The following is a 19,292-nucleotide window of genomic DNA, read 5'->3' as shown; positions in this document are numbered from 1 at the left end:
TGCTCTCTTGTAATCCTTTATTATGAAGTATATTGCATATAGTCCTTGCCCCTTTAACCACTTCCTGTCCGGACACTTTTACCCCCATCCTGACCAGGGCAATTTTCAGCTTTCAGCGCTATCACACTTTGAATGACAATTGCGCAGTCATGCAACGCTGTACCCAAAATTAAATTTACCTTTTTTTGCGACAGATAAAGCTTTATTTTGGTGGTATTTATTCACTGCTGGGATTTTTATTTTTTTTGCTATGTAAATGAAAAAGTCCAAAAATTTTGAACAAGTGTGTTTTTATAAAATTTTGCAAATAAATAATATTTGATCATAAATCTTTGCCAAAATGTATTTCGTTATCTTTTTAGTAAAAAAAAAAAAACACAAAAACAAATTAGTTTATAACCAAAAATTATCATTTTTAAACATTTTTTTTTACATTTTATTTTTTTATATTATTTTTTATTTATTTTTTTTACATACCGTCACCCTAGCAGTACAGTGTCACCATGGTGACACTGTACTAGTGGGGGGTGATGAAGTTTTTTTTTTTTTTGTTTTTTTTTTTACAATGATTGCTTTTACACCCATATAGGATATAAAAGCAATCATTTCTCTTTCTCTCTGTGTGCATTCCTGCACTCATTGAGAAATACAGAGTGAGCTGTGATTGGTCACAGCTTGTCACATGGTACAAGGCTGTTGTGAATAGCCTTGTACCATGTGACCTCTGTGATCAGATTTCACACGTAGTAAGCAATGATGTCACAAGTGACATCTTGCTTACTACTTTGCATGTGATCACTGATTGGCCAATCAGTGATCACATGATCGGGACCTCATACAGAGGTCCCGTCCGACGATCGGTGTTTCACTGTGTCCAGAGGACACAGCGGGCACCGGATCGCGGTGCTGCGCGCTCCCAGGGAGCGCACAAGCAGGGTGCGGGGAGGCCGTTCATAAACAGCCACCCGACCTTGTACTGCCACCGTCCGGCCGTTTATATGCAACGGCTGGTCGGGAAGTGGTTAAGAATGGCAGCCTGCAACTGACTTCACATCTTGTGTAAATAACCAAAAATATTCCTCCTCCGTCAGCTTGACAAAAGAGCGTGCCTGTGACGAGACCTACAGTACACATGCTTGTGAAACTCATAACGACGCTGTGATGTCATTACACCAACGTGAGCTCCAGCCCTCACTTCTGGGCACCACCATCTTGCCGGATCAGCCTGGAATAGTGATAGGGAGGATCTGGTTACTACACATTGTGATGACAGGACCTTCACACTGAGGCGGTTTATCCCCGATGGACTAGATGCCATATTTCACCTGCTTTCCTGCAAGTGATTTTCAATTGTGTACAATAAATGTTTGTTTCATCTACACTTAGATGCGCTCCCTTTGGTTTATTGTAGTTGAGGCTGCATGATTTCCAAGTATAATATTGATCACTTTAGATAACTCAATGTCCTTACACTGAAGGGGGTCAGTTAAAGAACCAATATAACTTGTTTCATAGATATGGCAGCTATGGCCAACAACCAAGCCTCCTTCACCCATGTCAAGGCTCACTTGCTTTGTTCTTACATTTCTAGTCATACAGGTGTCCTGGAGGCTGGTTTAGGACATTTGGGGGAAGGACCAACACCATCAGGTGTGGAGCCAGGATCCCCGCTGGTGAGTATATAGGATTTCTTATTATACATTAACTTCTTGTGGTTTTTCACCCCCTCCCATACTTGCATCCAATTGCCTCATCCTGTGTTGTGGAGATGCCACCTTACATCTGCACTAAAATACACACCTGCAACAACGTGGTCTAAATTGTCCACATAACCCCCAAAACTGTTTTTCCCCAAATAGAAACACAGTGTTTGGAAGCCTCAAACTTAATTTTTTCTAAACATATCCCACTGTAGTATATGCTCACCTCAAAAACAATTTGTTTCCTCGCTCTGCATGACTCACTCATGATCGATTTAGTTGACACCCAAGTCTCCTGAGAGATGGTCTGTCTCCCTTCCAGGACACAACAGATTAGTTTTACCTTAATATACTTAATGACCCAAATACCTATGCACTTTACCCAAAGATCCCATTTTAACATATAAACGCACCTTAAAGATTATCAGAAATGATTTTAAAGATGGAGTGATCAATAAAAAAAAGGAGGGAATTTTTTTATGTCCCTCTGATCCTAAACTACCGGTTCTTTATAATTTTACCCAAAATCCACAAAGATCCAATGAAACCACCTGGAAGACCTACTGTATAGTAAGAGGTATAGGTTCCCTTTGTTCTAAGGTGGGATAATAAATTGATTGTTTGCAACCACTGGTGGTACAAACTACAGCTTTCTTGCATGACACCAGCCATATTTTGGATATTAAAAGATATGTCCACAACTCTTAACACCTTTTTAGTTACGGCAGACGTTGCTTTGCTTTATAGCAACATTGCCCACAAAGACGGAATGGAAGCAGCAGAATTTTATTTAAGCACACATAGCGCTTTACCACTACCCCAGATTAAATTTTATTTTAAAGCTATTGGATTTTGCCATGAGCAAGAATTACTTCTGGTTTGACCAGAAATATTTACAGATAAAAGGCGTGGCTATGGGGGCTAAATTTGCCCCCAGCCTCGCTAACTTATTTATGGCACACTGGGAAGAATTTTTAATTTTTACTAGAGATTGGCCAGAACTAAATTTTTTATAAGAGATATATAGATGATATCTTTTACAGCATGGAACAAGCGCTAATAAAGTTTAACACTTTGAATGACAAATTGAATATTGACCTCTCCTATACTTATAGCACCAAGGAGATCAATTTCTTGGATCTCACGCTGATAAACCACAACGGGAAAATAATCACTAAATCCTTCAAGAAAACTGACCGGAATAGCTTTATCCCATTAGGAAGTTGCCACTATCCGTTATGTTTGGCAAACATACCCAAGGGACAGTTCCTAAGAAGAAAGTATCTCTCCTCTAAAGAACAAAAATAGAATGTTCGACCTGAAAGGTTTCTTCCCATGTAGGAAATGCAATATTTGTAAAACTACAGGGATAAGAATAGAAAGTTTTAAGTCACAAGTGACTAGTAAGGAATATAACATTGAGCAATAACATGCACTGCCTCTTATGTAACCGACCTATTGGAGTGTTCAAGTAAATTCCAATATGTTTGGTGAACAACTAGACCATTGTTCAAGAGACTAAGGGAACATGATGCGAATATTAAGGAAAGAAAGATCATAGTCTGTCCAGGCACCTTTAGGGAATCCCACAAATGTGATCCATCATCAGTGACATTTAATGGGGTTGATAGAGTGGAGGACACTAGAACAGCTCATTTTTGTAGTTTGGAGAGATCATCTGCTTTGTAAAATCTAAATACATGGCTAGGTAAGAGTGGCTAGAGAAGTGTACAGGGCTTTGTTAAAAGTGATATGGTGCAGACTCCACCATATGTCTGGAAAATGTCAGACTGGGCCAGGGAAGACTGATGGGGAACTGGGGAAGCTGGATCCCCATCAGGTCACCTTATTTTGGGTTACAGAATCTACAACTGCTATTGGAAGGACTAACAGCCTTTCACAGACACTTCTCCACACCGTCAGGTTAAAGTGAAGGGATAATGGTTAAGAGTTGTCTCAGGAAAGAATCCGTGTCTGGCCACCACTATTCAGAAACTCCTTTGTCGTGCAGCTGTCGGTGTCACGGCCACATTGGCGGATGAGGGAGGATGTAATGGAGTTTGAGGATGTATTGTGGTCACAACTTCCCAAGGGCACACGTTAAGAATCATGTTACAAAATGCTTCAGCAGTATTATAGGGTGAACATGCAACATGCTGGCCAAGCTGGACGTAGCCTTTTTCAAATGAGGAAAGTTGGCTTAAAAGCAAAATAAGAAGCTTCACAATTAGAATACATATGGAGGATGCATTTGTTTGGTTGTTCAATGGAGAAGCTACTGAAACATGTAGTCTGTGCCGTGTTTTGCATTTTTTTTTTCTGCCCAACCAAAAATGTTTACCTTTAACCAAAAAAAAACTGCAGTAAAAAACAAAGCATGTAAAAATGCAAAAATCATTGAAAGTGATCAAAGCAAAAAAGCATAGGCGTTAACCAAGCCTTCAGCTGCAATGGATTGCATTAACCTTTGCTTTTAGTAGTGATAAGCTTTTGTTTTTCCTACAAAATTGCTTGGTAAATGTCATGGTCCTCTAATATTGAAGTTAATGCTCAGCCTCCTATAAACGTCTGTTCTAAATGCTGAAGCCCCTAAAAAAGCAAAAGTCAAAAACAAAGTACAAGAATAGATTGCAACAAACACAACATTCACATTCTTTCAAAAATGTGGACTTGTTTACAAAATTAAAACATGAAACCAAGAATTGGATGGGCAGTTAGGGTATTGGTGTGATGGGCAGTGGGAGTGCTGAAGTGAGGGTTTATGGACATGCAGGAAGCTATTGTCTTTTCCTATAGCAGGTATGGAAAGGTGTAGCATGGGAAGGGATGTTGGAGCTGTAAAAAAAGGAACATGAAGGTGGGGCGTAGAAAGGGATGTTGGGCTGCTTAAGGGGGCTGGGCTCAGGAATGTGAAGGTGGGGCATAGGAAAGGATGTTGGGCTGCCTAGAGGCTGGAGCTTTAGGTTGGAGTTGGAAAGACAGATGTGAAGGAATGTTGGACTGGATAGAAGTGGTGGGGTGAACTTGGGAAGTAGAAGCAGAGGACTGTTAGGAAACAGAGGAGAGATGGACAAGCAAAATTTTGAAGGAGGTGGCCTTTTCAAGAAGATAGAAAGGGGTCTCCGCTAAATTTTATAAACTGTGAAACAAAAACAAGTATTTGCTGTGAGAGTTTTGGATTTTATCTCAGCCTCTTATTGCAGATATAAAGCAACATGAAGATGTTGGTCTTACCAAGAGGGGCAAGAAATGTAAACCGAGATATCAGAAGCACAAGATCACAATCCAGTACACTAAACAGGACAGTCACTGATAGCTCACTAAACAGACTGGCAACTTTATCTGTTGGGCTTTTATGGCAGATTAGGTGCTCATTCGCTAATGGCACCACATGCAAATATTTATTGAGCCATAATGGCAGAAGCAGACTTCCAGTTTTATGAGAAGGATTATGAGCAGGTCATTAATACCATTCACCTTGTGCCACAATATATCCACTTTTCATAATATGCTGTAGAGTAGAGGACAGTAAAGGTGGATTTCTACTGGGGTGCTCACTTCCCAAATATTGTTGGTTCAATTGATTGCATCCATATTGCAATCTGGCCCCCTAGGCACAAGGAAGTGAGCTTCAGGAAGCACAAAAAGTACCACTCACTCAATGTTCAATTAGTGTGCGACGCCAGTCAGCACATAAAAGAGCAAAAACCAGGTTTCCCAGAATCATGTTACCACACCTCCATCCTTCACCGCAGTGGGCTCTTTCAGAAGTTTGAGAATGATCAAATGCCCTCTGGGTGGCTTATGGGAAAAAAGTATTACATTGGGTTTGTGTGTTAAATGAGGTAAAGCCATATGGACCACACAACATACCACAACAAATACAATAATAGGAATTACAAAATCTGTCAGTGATGCTATGAGGTCTTCCTGAGAACATAAAGATGACATTGAGCAGGAAAAATGCATTGAAAATATTTGATTTAAAAAAAAAAAAAAAAAAAAAAAAAAAAAAAAAAAAAAGTGCCTGAAAAAGGATGTGACTATTGAGATTTGGATATTAATACATCATTCATGGTTATTGTGGTTCATTCTGGGACCGTTTTATGGAAGTGTTACGGATATCCTTCTGATGGCCTTCACCATGGCCTCTGCCGTCTTGTATTTGATACAAAAAAGGTAAGGCAACCATTTTCTATATTTTAAATTATAGATCTGATTAAAAATTACACATCTTAGCCGGCTGAGCTGTGTTCATCCTCCTGACTTTATATAATGAAACTGGAAAGTCGGCATAGCTGGTTGGCAGAGTATTTCTTGTAGTTCATCCTTCTGGTATGTTTAGTCTTTTCATGGAAGTATCACCAAGATGGTTCTGGCAGCAGATATGCCTTTCCATCAATACTGGCCAATGCTTAAAAAGGAGACGTTCACCTTTGGGAACATGTTTCATGTTAAACCCGTTTTTAATATAGCACAAGTAGCATGTTCCAGCCACCGCAAGCCCCTCGGCCCCTAGTACAAGGAAATTTCTCCCCGTACTGTCAAATTTGAAAACAGAGCAGCTATGTGGGGCTCCAGCCACAAATTCACATCATTCACAGTTTTCCATGAAGACTTGCATGGCATCACTGATCTACTGATAGCCGGGGCAATGCTTCCCAGGTTCCTGTAGACAAAATAAAAGCAGATTTTACCTGCAAAAGAATTAGCTTTAGTTTTGTCCAAAAGGTGAACTTATCCTTTAAAATTACATTTTCTTACCCAAAGACTATTGATCAAAATGAGTCTTCATCACCAGCTACTGAGAGCCCCCCCCCCACCACCACCACAAATGAACTGGTAACTGTTGGATATATCCCGGCACTTATTTGTGTATTGCTATGTGTCTTCGCTTTTCCATTTGTTGATAATTTTCTTGTTTATAGATTGCAGGTTTTGCATACTTGGGTTCCATGTACACTACAGCTGATAAATGCAAGTTTAGGAGCTTTTCTGCATTTTTTCAGCAGCCCCTGAACCCTCCCTAATGTTTTCCTATGTGTCCGTGTACACATCGTCATTTACAGGCAGTTGAGTTTACAGTAGTTTTTTTGAATGCACCAAACCTGCATTCAGGAGTAGATTTATCAGCGTTTCAAACGCCAAATGAGTGTAAATGCGGCCAACAGTGTTTATAAGCCTTTGGAAAATTCTCAACTCCTCCATTTCCAGATGCTGTCCAGAGCCTTTTTTCATCATGAAATATGCACGCAAAGTGTTTTCCCGCTACTCAAACGGACCCGGTAAACCAAACTTTGAGGTTCCGCAGGAAAGAAAAAATGTTAGACATTGCTGCAATAATTTCTGCACAGAAATAAACTGGAACACATCTAAAACATAAAAAAAAAAAAAAAAAAGAAAAAAGAAGAAGAAGAAGAAGGACAGCCCATGTTAAAATATTGCTCTCTCGAAATGTCTAAAATAGTTATTTTTACAGTTTCAGTGCATTCTGGGCATTTTGGAATGTCTCCTGAGGTTCTCTTTAAAAAACACTTCTTAACACAAATGTTCATAAACGCGGTATGCAAACGCAGCTAAAACTAGTTTTTTTACCCTACGTTTTCCAGCAGTCAGTTTCCATCGTTCAGAAGTGTCCCGTGTACATGGAGCCTTAGATTATTATAACTGAGCTCCATACATTTCTGTGGTGTTCAAAGTCTATAGTGTCCAAACCTTGTTCCCGAGTCATGTACATGTAGATGTGAAGGTCTAGTGAGCATTTCAGATTTCTAGCTATATAACTGAGGGTAACGGAATTCATATTTGATAAAAGGTCTATAGTTTCTCTTTAGAGATTTGTCTGCCAAATATTGTAATGTTTGTTTTTTTCTTCTCTCCAGGACACTATGGCCTCCATGGCTCATGATGTGGAACATCCTCTGGATATAATGGTCTCATTTTCCCAAGCACTACAGCAGTACATACTCCTTGTGAAGGAACTAGGAAAGAAGGTGGATTTGGAAAAGTATGACCGAAAAAAAAAAAAAAAAAAAGTCTGAATTAATCTAACCACCATATCGATATCCTCCACAAATATTTATGTATGTTCAGAGAAATGTGATCTGCAAGACAGACTTTTTCAAGAGGTCACTAACTGTAGACTTACTCTAAAAAAGGAACTGTAGAGTAGAATCCCCATTCAGTACTCTTAGTGAAGAGAAACAATATGGTCCAATGACAGTTAATACATTCTATCAATAGAAAACACTTCAAACCTTTGTTCCAGTCCATTTCAGCATCTGGGGCATGAGGCTTACAGGCATTTTAGGTCCCTGTCAGGATGGCCATGCAGGGACAAGACGGCTCCTCTGGGTGGACTTGTGCATCTTCACAGGATAATCCACATTCCTTCTTGTAGAAGTAGATCAGGCAAGTGCTGATACTTGTGCGCCGCAGCGTGCTCATGTGCACCCCTGGCAGATTGTGGCACCAAAACGGGCTATTTAAACTGAGCCAGTACTCATGTTCAGTGCTACTTTATCTTCATCGTCCTGTGATCCTGTATCCCAATGCCAGTTGCTAACCCGGCTTGTCCCGACTGTCCACTGACCTCCTCTCCTGTCTGCTCCATTGGCCTTTACTTCACTGATCAGTTCCAGATCTGGCTTGTATCTTGATCACACGTCTGCCTTTTCCCCTAAACCCGATCTGGCCTGTCCGTCTCTTCTACTTTGTGTGCTCTGTTGCCGATACCCAATTACCACCCCCCTGTTCCAGTCTATCTACAGGCTGCTGCCAGCAACTGCTGTTGCCATCACCAGTCTGTTTCAGTCTGCTGCCTAGCTTCCTGCCTTACAGAAGGCTCCAGCATGGACACCTGCTCTGCTGCTAGCAAGACTTGCAAACACTTGTGCCACTCTGTACTCCTGAGCCTTCTCTTTACACTACCAGAGGCCCCAAGTCAGACGTGTATGAGTGGCTTTCCTCCTATCAGGCTCTGCTACCAGGTACATGATCACTCCATAATAATCTTACAGATGGAAACTAGCACTCTACCTGATCAATAATAGGGACTCTAAAAACACATTGGCCTTTGGCTGAATCTTTTTACCTCCAAGTGCAATGCCAAGCTGCAGTTCTAAAGCTTGCACAATCCTCTCTTGTATTAGGAGATGTATAGACTCCAGAGTGTGAGGTATCATTCCCCCCCCCCCAGTACAAATTAGTAAGACCTCATCTCGAATAAGCAGTAAAGTTTTGGGCACCAATTCACAAAAAGAACATTGGGGAACTGGAGAAAGTACAGAGAAGGGCAACCAAACTGATAAGAGGCATGGAGGAGGTCAGCTATGAGGAATGATTAGCGAAACTTCATTTATCATCTCGAAAACAGGAGATTAAGGGGGATGCGATCTCCATGTATAACACATAAGGGGGATGCGATCTCCATGTATAACACATAAGAGGGGATATGATCTCCATGTACAACACATAAGAGGGGATATGATCTCCATGTACAACACATAAGAGGGGATATGATTCCCATGTACAATCCATAAGGGGGGGGGGGGATATGATCACCATGTATAATCCATGGGAAGGGGGGGGATATGATCACCATGTATAATCCATGGGAAGGGGGGGGATATGATCACCATGTATAATCCATGGGAAGGGGGGGGATATGATCACCATGTATAATCCATGGGAAGGGGGGGGGATATGATCACCATGTATAATCCATGGGGGGGGGGGGGGATATGATCACCATGTATAATCCATGGGGGGGGGGGGGGATATGATCACCATGTATAATCCATAAGGGGGGGGGATATGATCACCATGTATAATCCATAAGGGGGGGGATATGATCACCATGTATAATCCATAAGGGGGGGGGGGATATGATCTCCATGTATAATCCATAAGGGGGGGGATATGATCTCCATGTATAATCCATAAGGGGGGGGGATATGATCTCCATGTATAATCCATAAGGGGGGGGATATGATCTCCATGTATAATCCATAAGGGGGGGGGATATGATCTCCATGTATAATCCATAAGGGGGGGGGGGATATGATCTCCATGTATAATCCATAAGGGGGGGGGGATATGATCTCCATGTATAATCCATAAGGGGGGATATGATCTCCATGTATAATCCATAAGGGGGGATATGATCTCCATGTATAATCCATAAGGGGGGGATATGATCTCCATGTATAATACATAAGGGGGGATATGATCACCATGTATAATACATAAGGGGGATATGATCTCCATGTATAATACATAAGGGGGGATATGATCTACATGTATAATACATAAGGGGGGATATGATCTACATGTATAATACATAAGGGGGGATATGATCTACATGTATAATACATAAGGGGGGATATGATCTACATGTATAATACATAAGGGGGGATATGATCTACATGTATAATACATAAGGGGGGATATGATCTACATGTATAATACATAAGGGGGGATATGATCACCATGTATAATACATAAGGGGGGATATGATCACCATGTATAATACATAAGGGGGGATATGATCTCCATGTATAATACATAAGGGGGGATATGATCTCCATGTATAATACATAAGGGGGGATATCATCACCATGTATAATACATAAGGGGGGGATATGATCTCCATGTATAATCCATAAGGGGGGATATGATCTCCATGTATAATACATAAGGGGGGGTATGATCTCCATGTATAATACATAAGGGGGGAAATATGATCTCCATACTTCTTACCTAAACTTCCAGCTTGCCATCAGAATGAAGGTCGTTCTGCTCATCGCCTTGTGCTGCATCAAGTTTTATATTTGCCAGCATCTCCTACGGAAAGTCCCATCATATGCGCTAATGATGACTGTGACCTCACAGATCCCGGTACCAATAATGACGTCATAGAAGAACATGGTTCTGGAGATGACAGGACTGATTGCAAAGGAACAAGGAGAGGTTTCTGGAGAAGAGGAGAGAACACGAGACTGATTGTAAATAAGCGCCACGAGCCAAACCCTCCTATTCCTTCTGTACTGAAATGTATGGTCTTATAATACATAAGGGGGGGGGGGGGGAATGCGATCCCCATGTATAATACATAAGGGGGGGGGGGAATGCGATCCCCATGTATAATACATAAGGGGGGGGGGGGAATGCGATCCCCATGTATAATACATAAGGGGGGGGGGGAATGCGATCCCCATGTATAATACATAAGGGGGGGGGGAATGCGATCCCCATGTATAATACATTGGGGGGGGGGAATGCGATCCCCATGTATAATACATAAGGGGGGGGGAATGCGATCCCCATGTATAATACATTGGGGGGGGGGGAATGCGATCCCCATGTATAATACATTGGGGGGGGGGGGAATGCGATCCCCATGTATAATACATAAGGGGGGGGGAATGCGATCCCCATGTATAATACATAAGGGGGGGGATATGATCTCCATGTATAATACATAAGGGGGGGATATGATCTCCATGTATAATACATAAGGGGGGGGATATGATCTCCATGTATAATCCATAAGGGGGGGTGCGATCACCATGTATAATACATAAGGGGGGGATATGATCTCCATACTTCTTACCTAAACTTCCAGCTTGCCATCAGAATGAAGGTCGTTCTGCTCATCGCCTTGTGCTGCATCAAGTTTTATCTTTGCCAGCATCTCCTACGGAAAGTCCCATCATATGCGCTAATGATGACTGTGACCTCACAGATCCTGGTACCAATAATGACGTCATAGAAGAACATGGTTCTGGAGATGACAGGACTGATTGGAAAGGAACAAGGAGAGGTTTCTGGAGAAGAGGAGAGAACACAGGACTGATTGTAAATAAGCGCCACGAGCCAAGCCCTCCTATTCCTTCTGTACTGAAATGTATGGTCTTATAATCCATAAGGGGGGGGGGATATGATCTCCATGTATAATACATAAGGGGGGGGATATGATCTCCATGTATAATACATAAGGGGGGGGATATGATCTCCATGTATAATACATAAGGGGGGGGATAGGATCTCCATGTATAATACATAAGGGGGGGATAGGATCTCCATGTATAATACATAAGGGGGGGATAGGATCTCCATGTATAATACATAAGGGGGGGATAGGATCTCCATGTATAATACATAAGGGGGGGATAGGATCTCCATGTATAATACATAAGGGGGGATATGATCTCCATGTATAAATAAATCAGTGGTTCATATAGTGAACTCGGTGTAGAGTTATTCACCCTGAGGTCATCACAGACAATATGGGGGCGCTATTTTCATGTATTTTCCTCCAGACATTAATCTACAAAAAACACGGAAAGGTTTCTTCACAGTGAGCTGTGAAAATGTGGAATAGACTCCCTCAAAAAGTTAATTCTGGCCAGTTCAGTGGATTGCTTAAATGAAAAAAAAAAAAAAAAAAGTCCTGGACTATGTAACTTGCATCTTTAGAAAAAAATGTATGATTTCCACTGCCTGGGCAAAGTGGAGAGGATCAGGAGTCCTTCATTCCATCCCGGTTATCAGTTCAAGTGCTGCCTTCTGGTAGACGTTCTAGAAATATCAAGGCCACGAGGAGATACAGGGATGGCATTTTTTCCCACAGACAATAAAGGCAGTGAATGGGATTTTAACTATTTAGCCTATAGTTGGGGACAATTGGATATTGCCATTATAAAATCAGATGTTTAGTTATTATGCAAGTATTCATGAATGTGAGTCAAGTATTGATTTTAAAATGTGTGGGAGTTAATTCTCTGTAATTGGACTTTATTCACAATGACAATAAATCTCATCTAATCTACCTGGAAAATCTTCAGGAGGCCAGACAGTGAGAGGAGCGACACATTTTAGTATGGAGCCAAAACCAATAAAAAATGAGCAGTAATCTGATGTGTGAGAGGGGAAAAATGTTCCCAACAGACGAGAGTGTGGCCATTTTGTTGTAGCTCAAAAGTAGCAATGGAGTCTCTCGTGGAGATGTGCGCCCAGTGCAGAGGAGGTATTAATGTTGGTTATAGTCCTGGAACATGAATGCTTTAAATGTTAGAAGTGCTGGAGCTACTCATCTCTATGCTAGTCTCAGGTCAGGGAAGGGGGGGGGGGGTTTGAAGCATAAATTTTTTTTTTTTTTTTCATACAAAATAAGGTCTGTCCCCCCCCCCCCCCCCCCAATGTTTGGTCATAGTCCAAATGTCTTCAGATCTGGTTCTCATATCCAACATCACCAGTTACAGGATCCGGCTGTCCCAAGAATGATTACCTGGATTATCTAGATTGTAACCTGGGATCTGCACAGAATAAAGTCCTGAAAACTTTAAAGGATAACAGAAGGTCACTGATTATCCCGATTGTACAGAGAAGAGACAATAAAAGCTGATTTTGGATCAGGAATGTTACTGGTCCATGACCCAGGACTGACATTAACAGGTCTGTACCTTCCCTTATTTCATTATTTTAATATTAGGGTTCTATTTGTGTTACCAAAAATGTCTTAGAAAATATATATATTTCTGGATGTGCACACAAGATTTTCGAATGCTATGCTATTTGTAGATTTTTTTAGGTTAATAACTGGAGCAGAAATTAAAGGTTTAAAAAAACAAAAAAAAGCTGTGGAGAAGGAGAAAGTCAGCAAGCTTCCAAAGCTAACATCTTGGCTGAAATCAAATTCCATGTCATAACCATTAGTACCGATTCCTCAAATTCATAATCTCTTTCACATCTACTCCTTCACCCATTCCTCCAGTTCCAGCAGAAAAAAAAAAAAAAAAAAAAAAAAAAAAAAAAAGAAGTCTTCCTGATGACGACATTCCACAAGAGGAATCAGCTGAATCTATGATGGTAAGGAGTGTGACTGATCTGATCTAAGGCCTCTGACCGCACACAGAGGAGGCAGTTTTGCTCAAATTTAATCCAGCATGGAGTAAAAGGGGAAAAAAAGAAAAAAAAAAAAAAGTTTTCAATGTCTAATATAATAAAAGGTAAATGCAATTTATACATGATATTTTAATAGTTTCAGTGCTATTTACTTGGTGGCCTTTTTATTTTCCCTCAGAATGTCAAGGTTACTTGTAAAAGAAGGATTATACAAGTCCAGAAAACTTGGAGGTCCTCTATGTATTATGTCAAGGTGGTGATTTTCCTCTCCTTTCTCTGCATTTACTGTATCTCATCCTACACCTACAGGGAGTCCCTGACACCCTCGGATGTGTAGTTTTAGGTGAGGGAGATGTATTGTTTCACAATAAGCAAATCAAAAATTAAAATGTCCAAATATCTAACAGAGAAAAGGAAACCTAAGCCCCTGATGGAGCAGAATGTTCAAAATTCAGGAAATACATTGAGCAGACAATATCGGTCAAACACACTATAGGGGTTTATAAAAGTTTTGCTATTGGGAGGTGTCTTTCCCTCATATCTATATTTTGTACATATTAGTGCTCCAGTTTAGTGGGTGATAGAAATGTAGTTTGTGGATTTCCAAACTGTTGGATTAAAACAAGTTTGCAAACGGTGGCTCAGGGGCCGGATGTGGCCTTTTGCTTGCTTTTATCTGGCCCTTTGGGCACCATTTCATTCACTGACACTAGTGACAGGTCCTCCCAATGACAAACAATGGGGCCCAATTCCTCCCGATGACAAACAAATGGAGCACAATTCCTCCCGATGACTAACAAATGGGGCCCAATTCCTCCCAATGACTAACAAATGGGGCCCAATTCCTCCCAATGACTAACAAATGGGGCCCAATTCCTCCCAATGACTAACAAATGGGGCCCAATTCCTCCCGATGACAAATGGGGCCCAATTCCTCCCGATGACTAACAAATGGGGCCCAATTCCTTTCACTGACACCAAAGATAAGCAAAATGTTTACTCCAATTGATGCTGGGACATTTTCTTCTCTCAATGGCCAGTCCAGCCCCCTTTGACGTCTGAACAGTAAACTAGCCCTTTATTTAAAAAAAGTTTGAAAACACCTGATATTTGTGGTTTCTCAAAAGTCCTGCCTTCTGTACATTTTGACTCTAGCATTCTATGACCCGGGACATAGAAATAACACTTCTGATATTTTTGAAAACGCAGCACATTTTGAAATGGCCTCTTATTAATGACTGGAAGCACAGGACTTAAAGCTGTAGCAGAACATGAAAAAACAGAAACAAAAAACATGAGAAATGCCTGAGGAGATATTTGATGCACCATAGGAGTAAAGATTCTTACTTGAATATCACTCAGAACAGGAGTGCTGGCAGAAATGTATTAACAGTTTCTGTGATTCACCATTTTGCAGAGAATCAAATTATTGGGTCACCAAGAAATGGAAACTATTTAGGTATAATAGGCCTGATGAGACAGGAGCGTGATATCCAGGACCTGAGAATCAACAGAATAGCTCAGCAGCATACAAATCAGCAGGATAACCTCACGCACACTAGGCATCAGAAACGCCACTTTTCAGGGCAGCCGGCTTAATTTTCTGCCTTTAGATGCCCTTCCATGTTAGCTGATGTGTCCGTGCACATATAGGCATTTTCAGGCATTTATAGATCGATCGGGGGGGGGGGGGGACCACTAAAAACAAACCACAGGGCAGGTAGGTAAAAGCATCTAAACACGCTTAAACACAGATTTAGAAGAGTTGCAGTGTGCATGAGGCCTTGGGCCTTCTGTAAACAGGGAGAGTTTAATTGTAGCTGTGAATGTTATCCTGAGTGTCGTATACAGGAAGACATAGCCTTGCTTTGAGCCGTGTTCTTTATGCCCCCCTTAATGACAGTTTGAGCGATCATAAATCTTTAGTATTAGTTACATAAGCTTTCAGCAAACTTCAGAAGGCTTTTACCAAGTTGTAACATGGAGTTTATGATACTCATTTCTCTTTGTCTCAGAGATCAGTTAGTGGCTGTGAAAATGCTGAGTAAAGACACGACTCCAATGGACAACTTCTTGATGGAATGTCTATCAGCCTCAGCGGCCATCAAACAATGAATATTTAAGTTAGAGTTATGCTCACTGTCCCGTGTTTTTACTTTGAGGTTTTATAAAATGTTCACCGGGTACATGGAGTTGGTGGGACATAGGGAAAGCAGCTTGTTTTAGGTGTGTGACTTGCTCCGTTGGAAGCCGGGGTACAATAATTAAGATGGTTACGTTAGATATCTTGTGCCATCTATGGCAACTCCCATTCTGTATGCTGAGAGTTCTCCTTGAACAATGGCCAGGACACCCTATGACTAAGCACTTGCTCGAAACACGCCAGGGTCGGGCTGTAGCTGTTTTGACGCCTTACCGCCAGCACCACAAAGGGGTCCCGGCGGCAGCTTGCAATCGGTCAGTAAATCTATTTTATTTGCTTTCTTGCTGTATACATACCCATTGTGTGGAATAAACATCCTAAAAAAGGCAATATTGCACTACTGGCCTCCTCTGTTTCTTTCTGAGCTCCTGTGGGAGCCAGGTACATCCGCAGAGTGGTTACCATTTGGGAAGGCTAAGTGCAAACCGTGGGATAGCGAAGGAGGCATTGACCAGATCTGACCAGACCTTTTTGATGAGATGTCTGAAGTCTGATGTCCTTATTATATCATACAAGTGTGCAAAAAAGGTTGCGTATCTGGTGAGTGCGCAATCTACACTTTGTCTCACCTTATCCACAAGGTGTGTCTTTTAGATACCAGAAGATCATTTGAGATCTCGTTCACGCCTGCACTCTGGACATTTTTTAGACAGTGTTTTCCTTTCACGTTTATATTGGCCACATATTCTAGTGGCACATACATAGATGCACAGTGTCACTTTATATATTTGTGTGCACTCTTACATGTTTATATATGTATTTACTGGTTTTAACAGCGCTGCACATTTGTTTTTTATCTGTTTTAGAGGTCTTATATGGTGCCTTTTGTGTACAGCTGCTGTAATCTGGGAATTGATAGACTGGAAGGCGCTCACTTACTTTGTTTTTATCCTTGAACAATCGTCCTACTTTATTCAGCAGTAATCATGCTTTTTTTTTCCATATGTCGAGTACCATATTAATGTCTTGTCACTGGGGGGGATATACCAAACACTGGTGCATGCAGAATCTAGTGCAGTTGTGCATAATAACCAATCAACTTCCAGCTTTTATTATCAAAGCTTATTTGAACAAGCTGAAGTAAGAAGCTGATTGGTTGCTATGCAAGGCTGCACCAGAATCAAAGTGCTTCAGTTTTAGTATATCTTCCTCATTGTTTTTTTTCACAGGTTGGATTAAATTAAGTGTTCAGATAGCAAGTGCATTGTACTTCATGCATAGCAAAGGAATGGTCAATCGGCACATTCATCTCAACAATATTCTACCAAAAAAGGACTTTGAATGCAATGTGATCAAATTGGCAGATTTTGGACTCAGAATGCCACAAGGTACTCAAGCACCATCTATGTCTTGATTCATTCCATTCACAACTGATCAGTGTAACCTAAAATGAGGTGAACAATTTTGCTGCCCCAAAGTATTGATGTTTGGGCCTTTGGTGTCATGGTGTACACTGCTAGTACTGGGTTCTTCCCTTGGAAAGGAGCAGAAGATCACAAGCAAATGTATATAGACTTTGCTTGGTGGCAGATAAAATAGGATCTCACCTTGGCACCAGGTAGATGGAGAAAATTTTTTAAGTCGGGCAGATGTTCTGGAACATATTTATCCTCAATGCTCCCAAGAGGTGCTCCGCTATGGACATTGTAGAGCATGTTCACCTGCTATGAAAAGCAGACATGCTTCCAAAGAACAAGGATTACAGTAGTGTGACAAAGAATGCAAGATGTCCATTGTAGAGTTTCTCTAAGTGTTGCCTCATGTCTTCTTCCAGATCATGAGATAACCTAGCATGCCTCAATATTGTAGCGGAGGTGGAAACCATACAAACACCCCTTTTTATGACCTAATTAGGAGACTGGCGTGTTGGATGTACTCTGGGAATTGTACAATCCGAGGGTAGGGGGGAAACTGGGGTGGCACAGTGTTCATACCATCTGGTTGTAATGCAGTTTTGATGCTGCTGCAATTTAGATTTTCATCAAAGTACATATCGCTGTATATTCCTGGGCAGCTTCTTTCATTCCTGCTCAGCACTTCAAGAATAGGTTCACAGTTCCACTGTAAAAGGACCTTGCTCACCTACTACCAGCTAAAATCCGTGCACTGTGCAACCACGCTGTCTTCTACCGTCTCCAATGTCTTCAAAGCATTCCTGCTGTTCTTCACACTCCCGGGAAGAGTAGGAACTGACGAAAGGCAATCCTCAAAAGACAATCCTTCACCGATATCCCAAACCACGAGTGGGAACTTCGTGTAGGGTTAATGAATGAATCGCTTTATTGAACACAACTCAACTTATACAGCACATGCTGGCAGTAATCCCTGCCCCCTCCACCCCCACCAGTCTGCCACCTGGTTCCCCACCCAAAACTCTACAGTACAATACAGCAGTAATCAGCACAGTATGAAATCTGGATAAGTGAAAGGCTACAAGTCCCCTTTACCCAAGCAAACTGCAGAATGCCTGTCTACGCAACAGCTGATAAACCGTTTAAAAAAACGTAAAACAGGAAGGTAACTTAAGAGGATAAAACCGGAATGGAAAAGGGAAAAATGTTATCACAAAAAAAGTTACGGTTCTTCACAGGGTGCGTTCCCCTTCCTTTCAGTCAGTTCTCCTGAGCTCTGTAGGAGGTTAACCTAAGCTCTCCGCCCCCTTTTTGCAGACCACTCAAACAAGCTTTATACATTCTGGACTTGGAGCAGATTAGAGAAGAGAATACTGCAAATAAAACGGTTACAAGGTATGGAGGAGGATTTGTTTCATCTGTGGATCACCTGAGGCCGGTCACTTCAATGGGTATATGGAAGGGTTTACAACCACTTTACAGTAGCCCACAAATTTGGATATAGAAGGGCTCTTTTCCTGAGAAACAAACTGGTGGATAACGTACCAGACACCCCCAAGAAAAGGATCAAAGAGCAACTACATAGCAAATGTTTTGCTTTTACACAGTCTATTCAGTGTATTGCAAAGAGGCAAAATACAGCAATATCAATGCAATGAAAATCAAATTCACCATATGTCTTGAGAGATATTACAAATACTTTATGTACACCAAGGATCCATTCACACGAGGCATGTTAATGCTGGTAGCATTAGCTGTGTAGTCACGTTATAAACGAGTTTGTTTTAGCATTTTTGCATTGGCATTTAGCCACTTAATTCAAGCTAACATAAAAGGGGAGTTTGCAGCCAGAGGGGAACAAAAAACAAAAAAAACCACAAAAACTAATACTTAAACCAGCGTGAACAATGGCACTGAGGCATGCTATATGAGCTTGTGAATTTCTATCAGTCTGAGTTTGCTCAGGCCAAAATTAAGAAACTGATTGGTTTGAGAGCATTATCTCTAACCGGGTAGGAGATAAGGACATCACCAATGTGGAAGATAAAACCAACAACCAATCTCCACGGCCCAGCAAACCATCATCCAACAGCAAACAGCGCTTGAGCAACCTCCTACCCAATATTTTCT

The 19,292-nt window shown here is 41.3% G+C and overlaps 1 pseudogene; it reads left to right on the top strand.

Moving 5' to 3' along the window:
* Positions 1 to 5,114: 5,114 nt before the first annotated feature.
* Positions 5,115 to 19,292, top strand: part of LOC149441888 (sodium channel protein type 8 subunit alpha-like) — a 50,204-nt pseudogene continuing 36,026 nt past the window's right edge.

Source organism: Staurois parvus, unplaced genomic scaffold, assembly GCF_062004578.1.
Source record: "Staurois parvus isolate SC_StPar_1 unplaced genomic scaffold, SC_StPar_1.0 ptg000938l, whole genome shotgun sequence".
In the NCBI taxonomy this organism is placed as follows: domain Eukaryota; kingdom Metazoa; phylum Chordata; class Amphibia; order Anura; family Ranidae; genus Staurois; species Staurois parvus.
The sequence above is the reverse complement of the archived record's forward strand: the minus strand, read 5'-3'. Positions and strand labels throughout refer to the sequence as shown.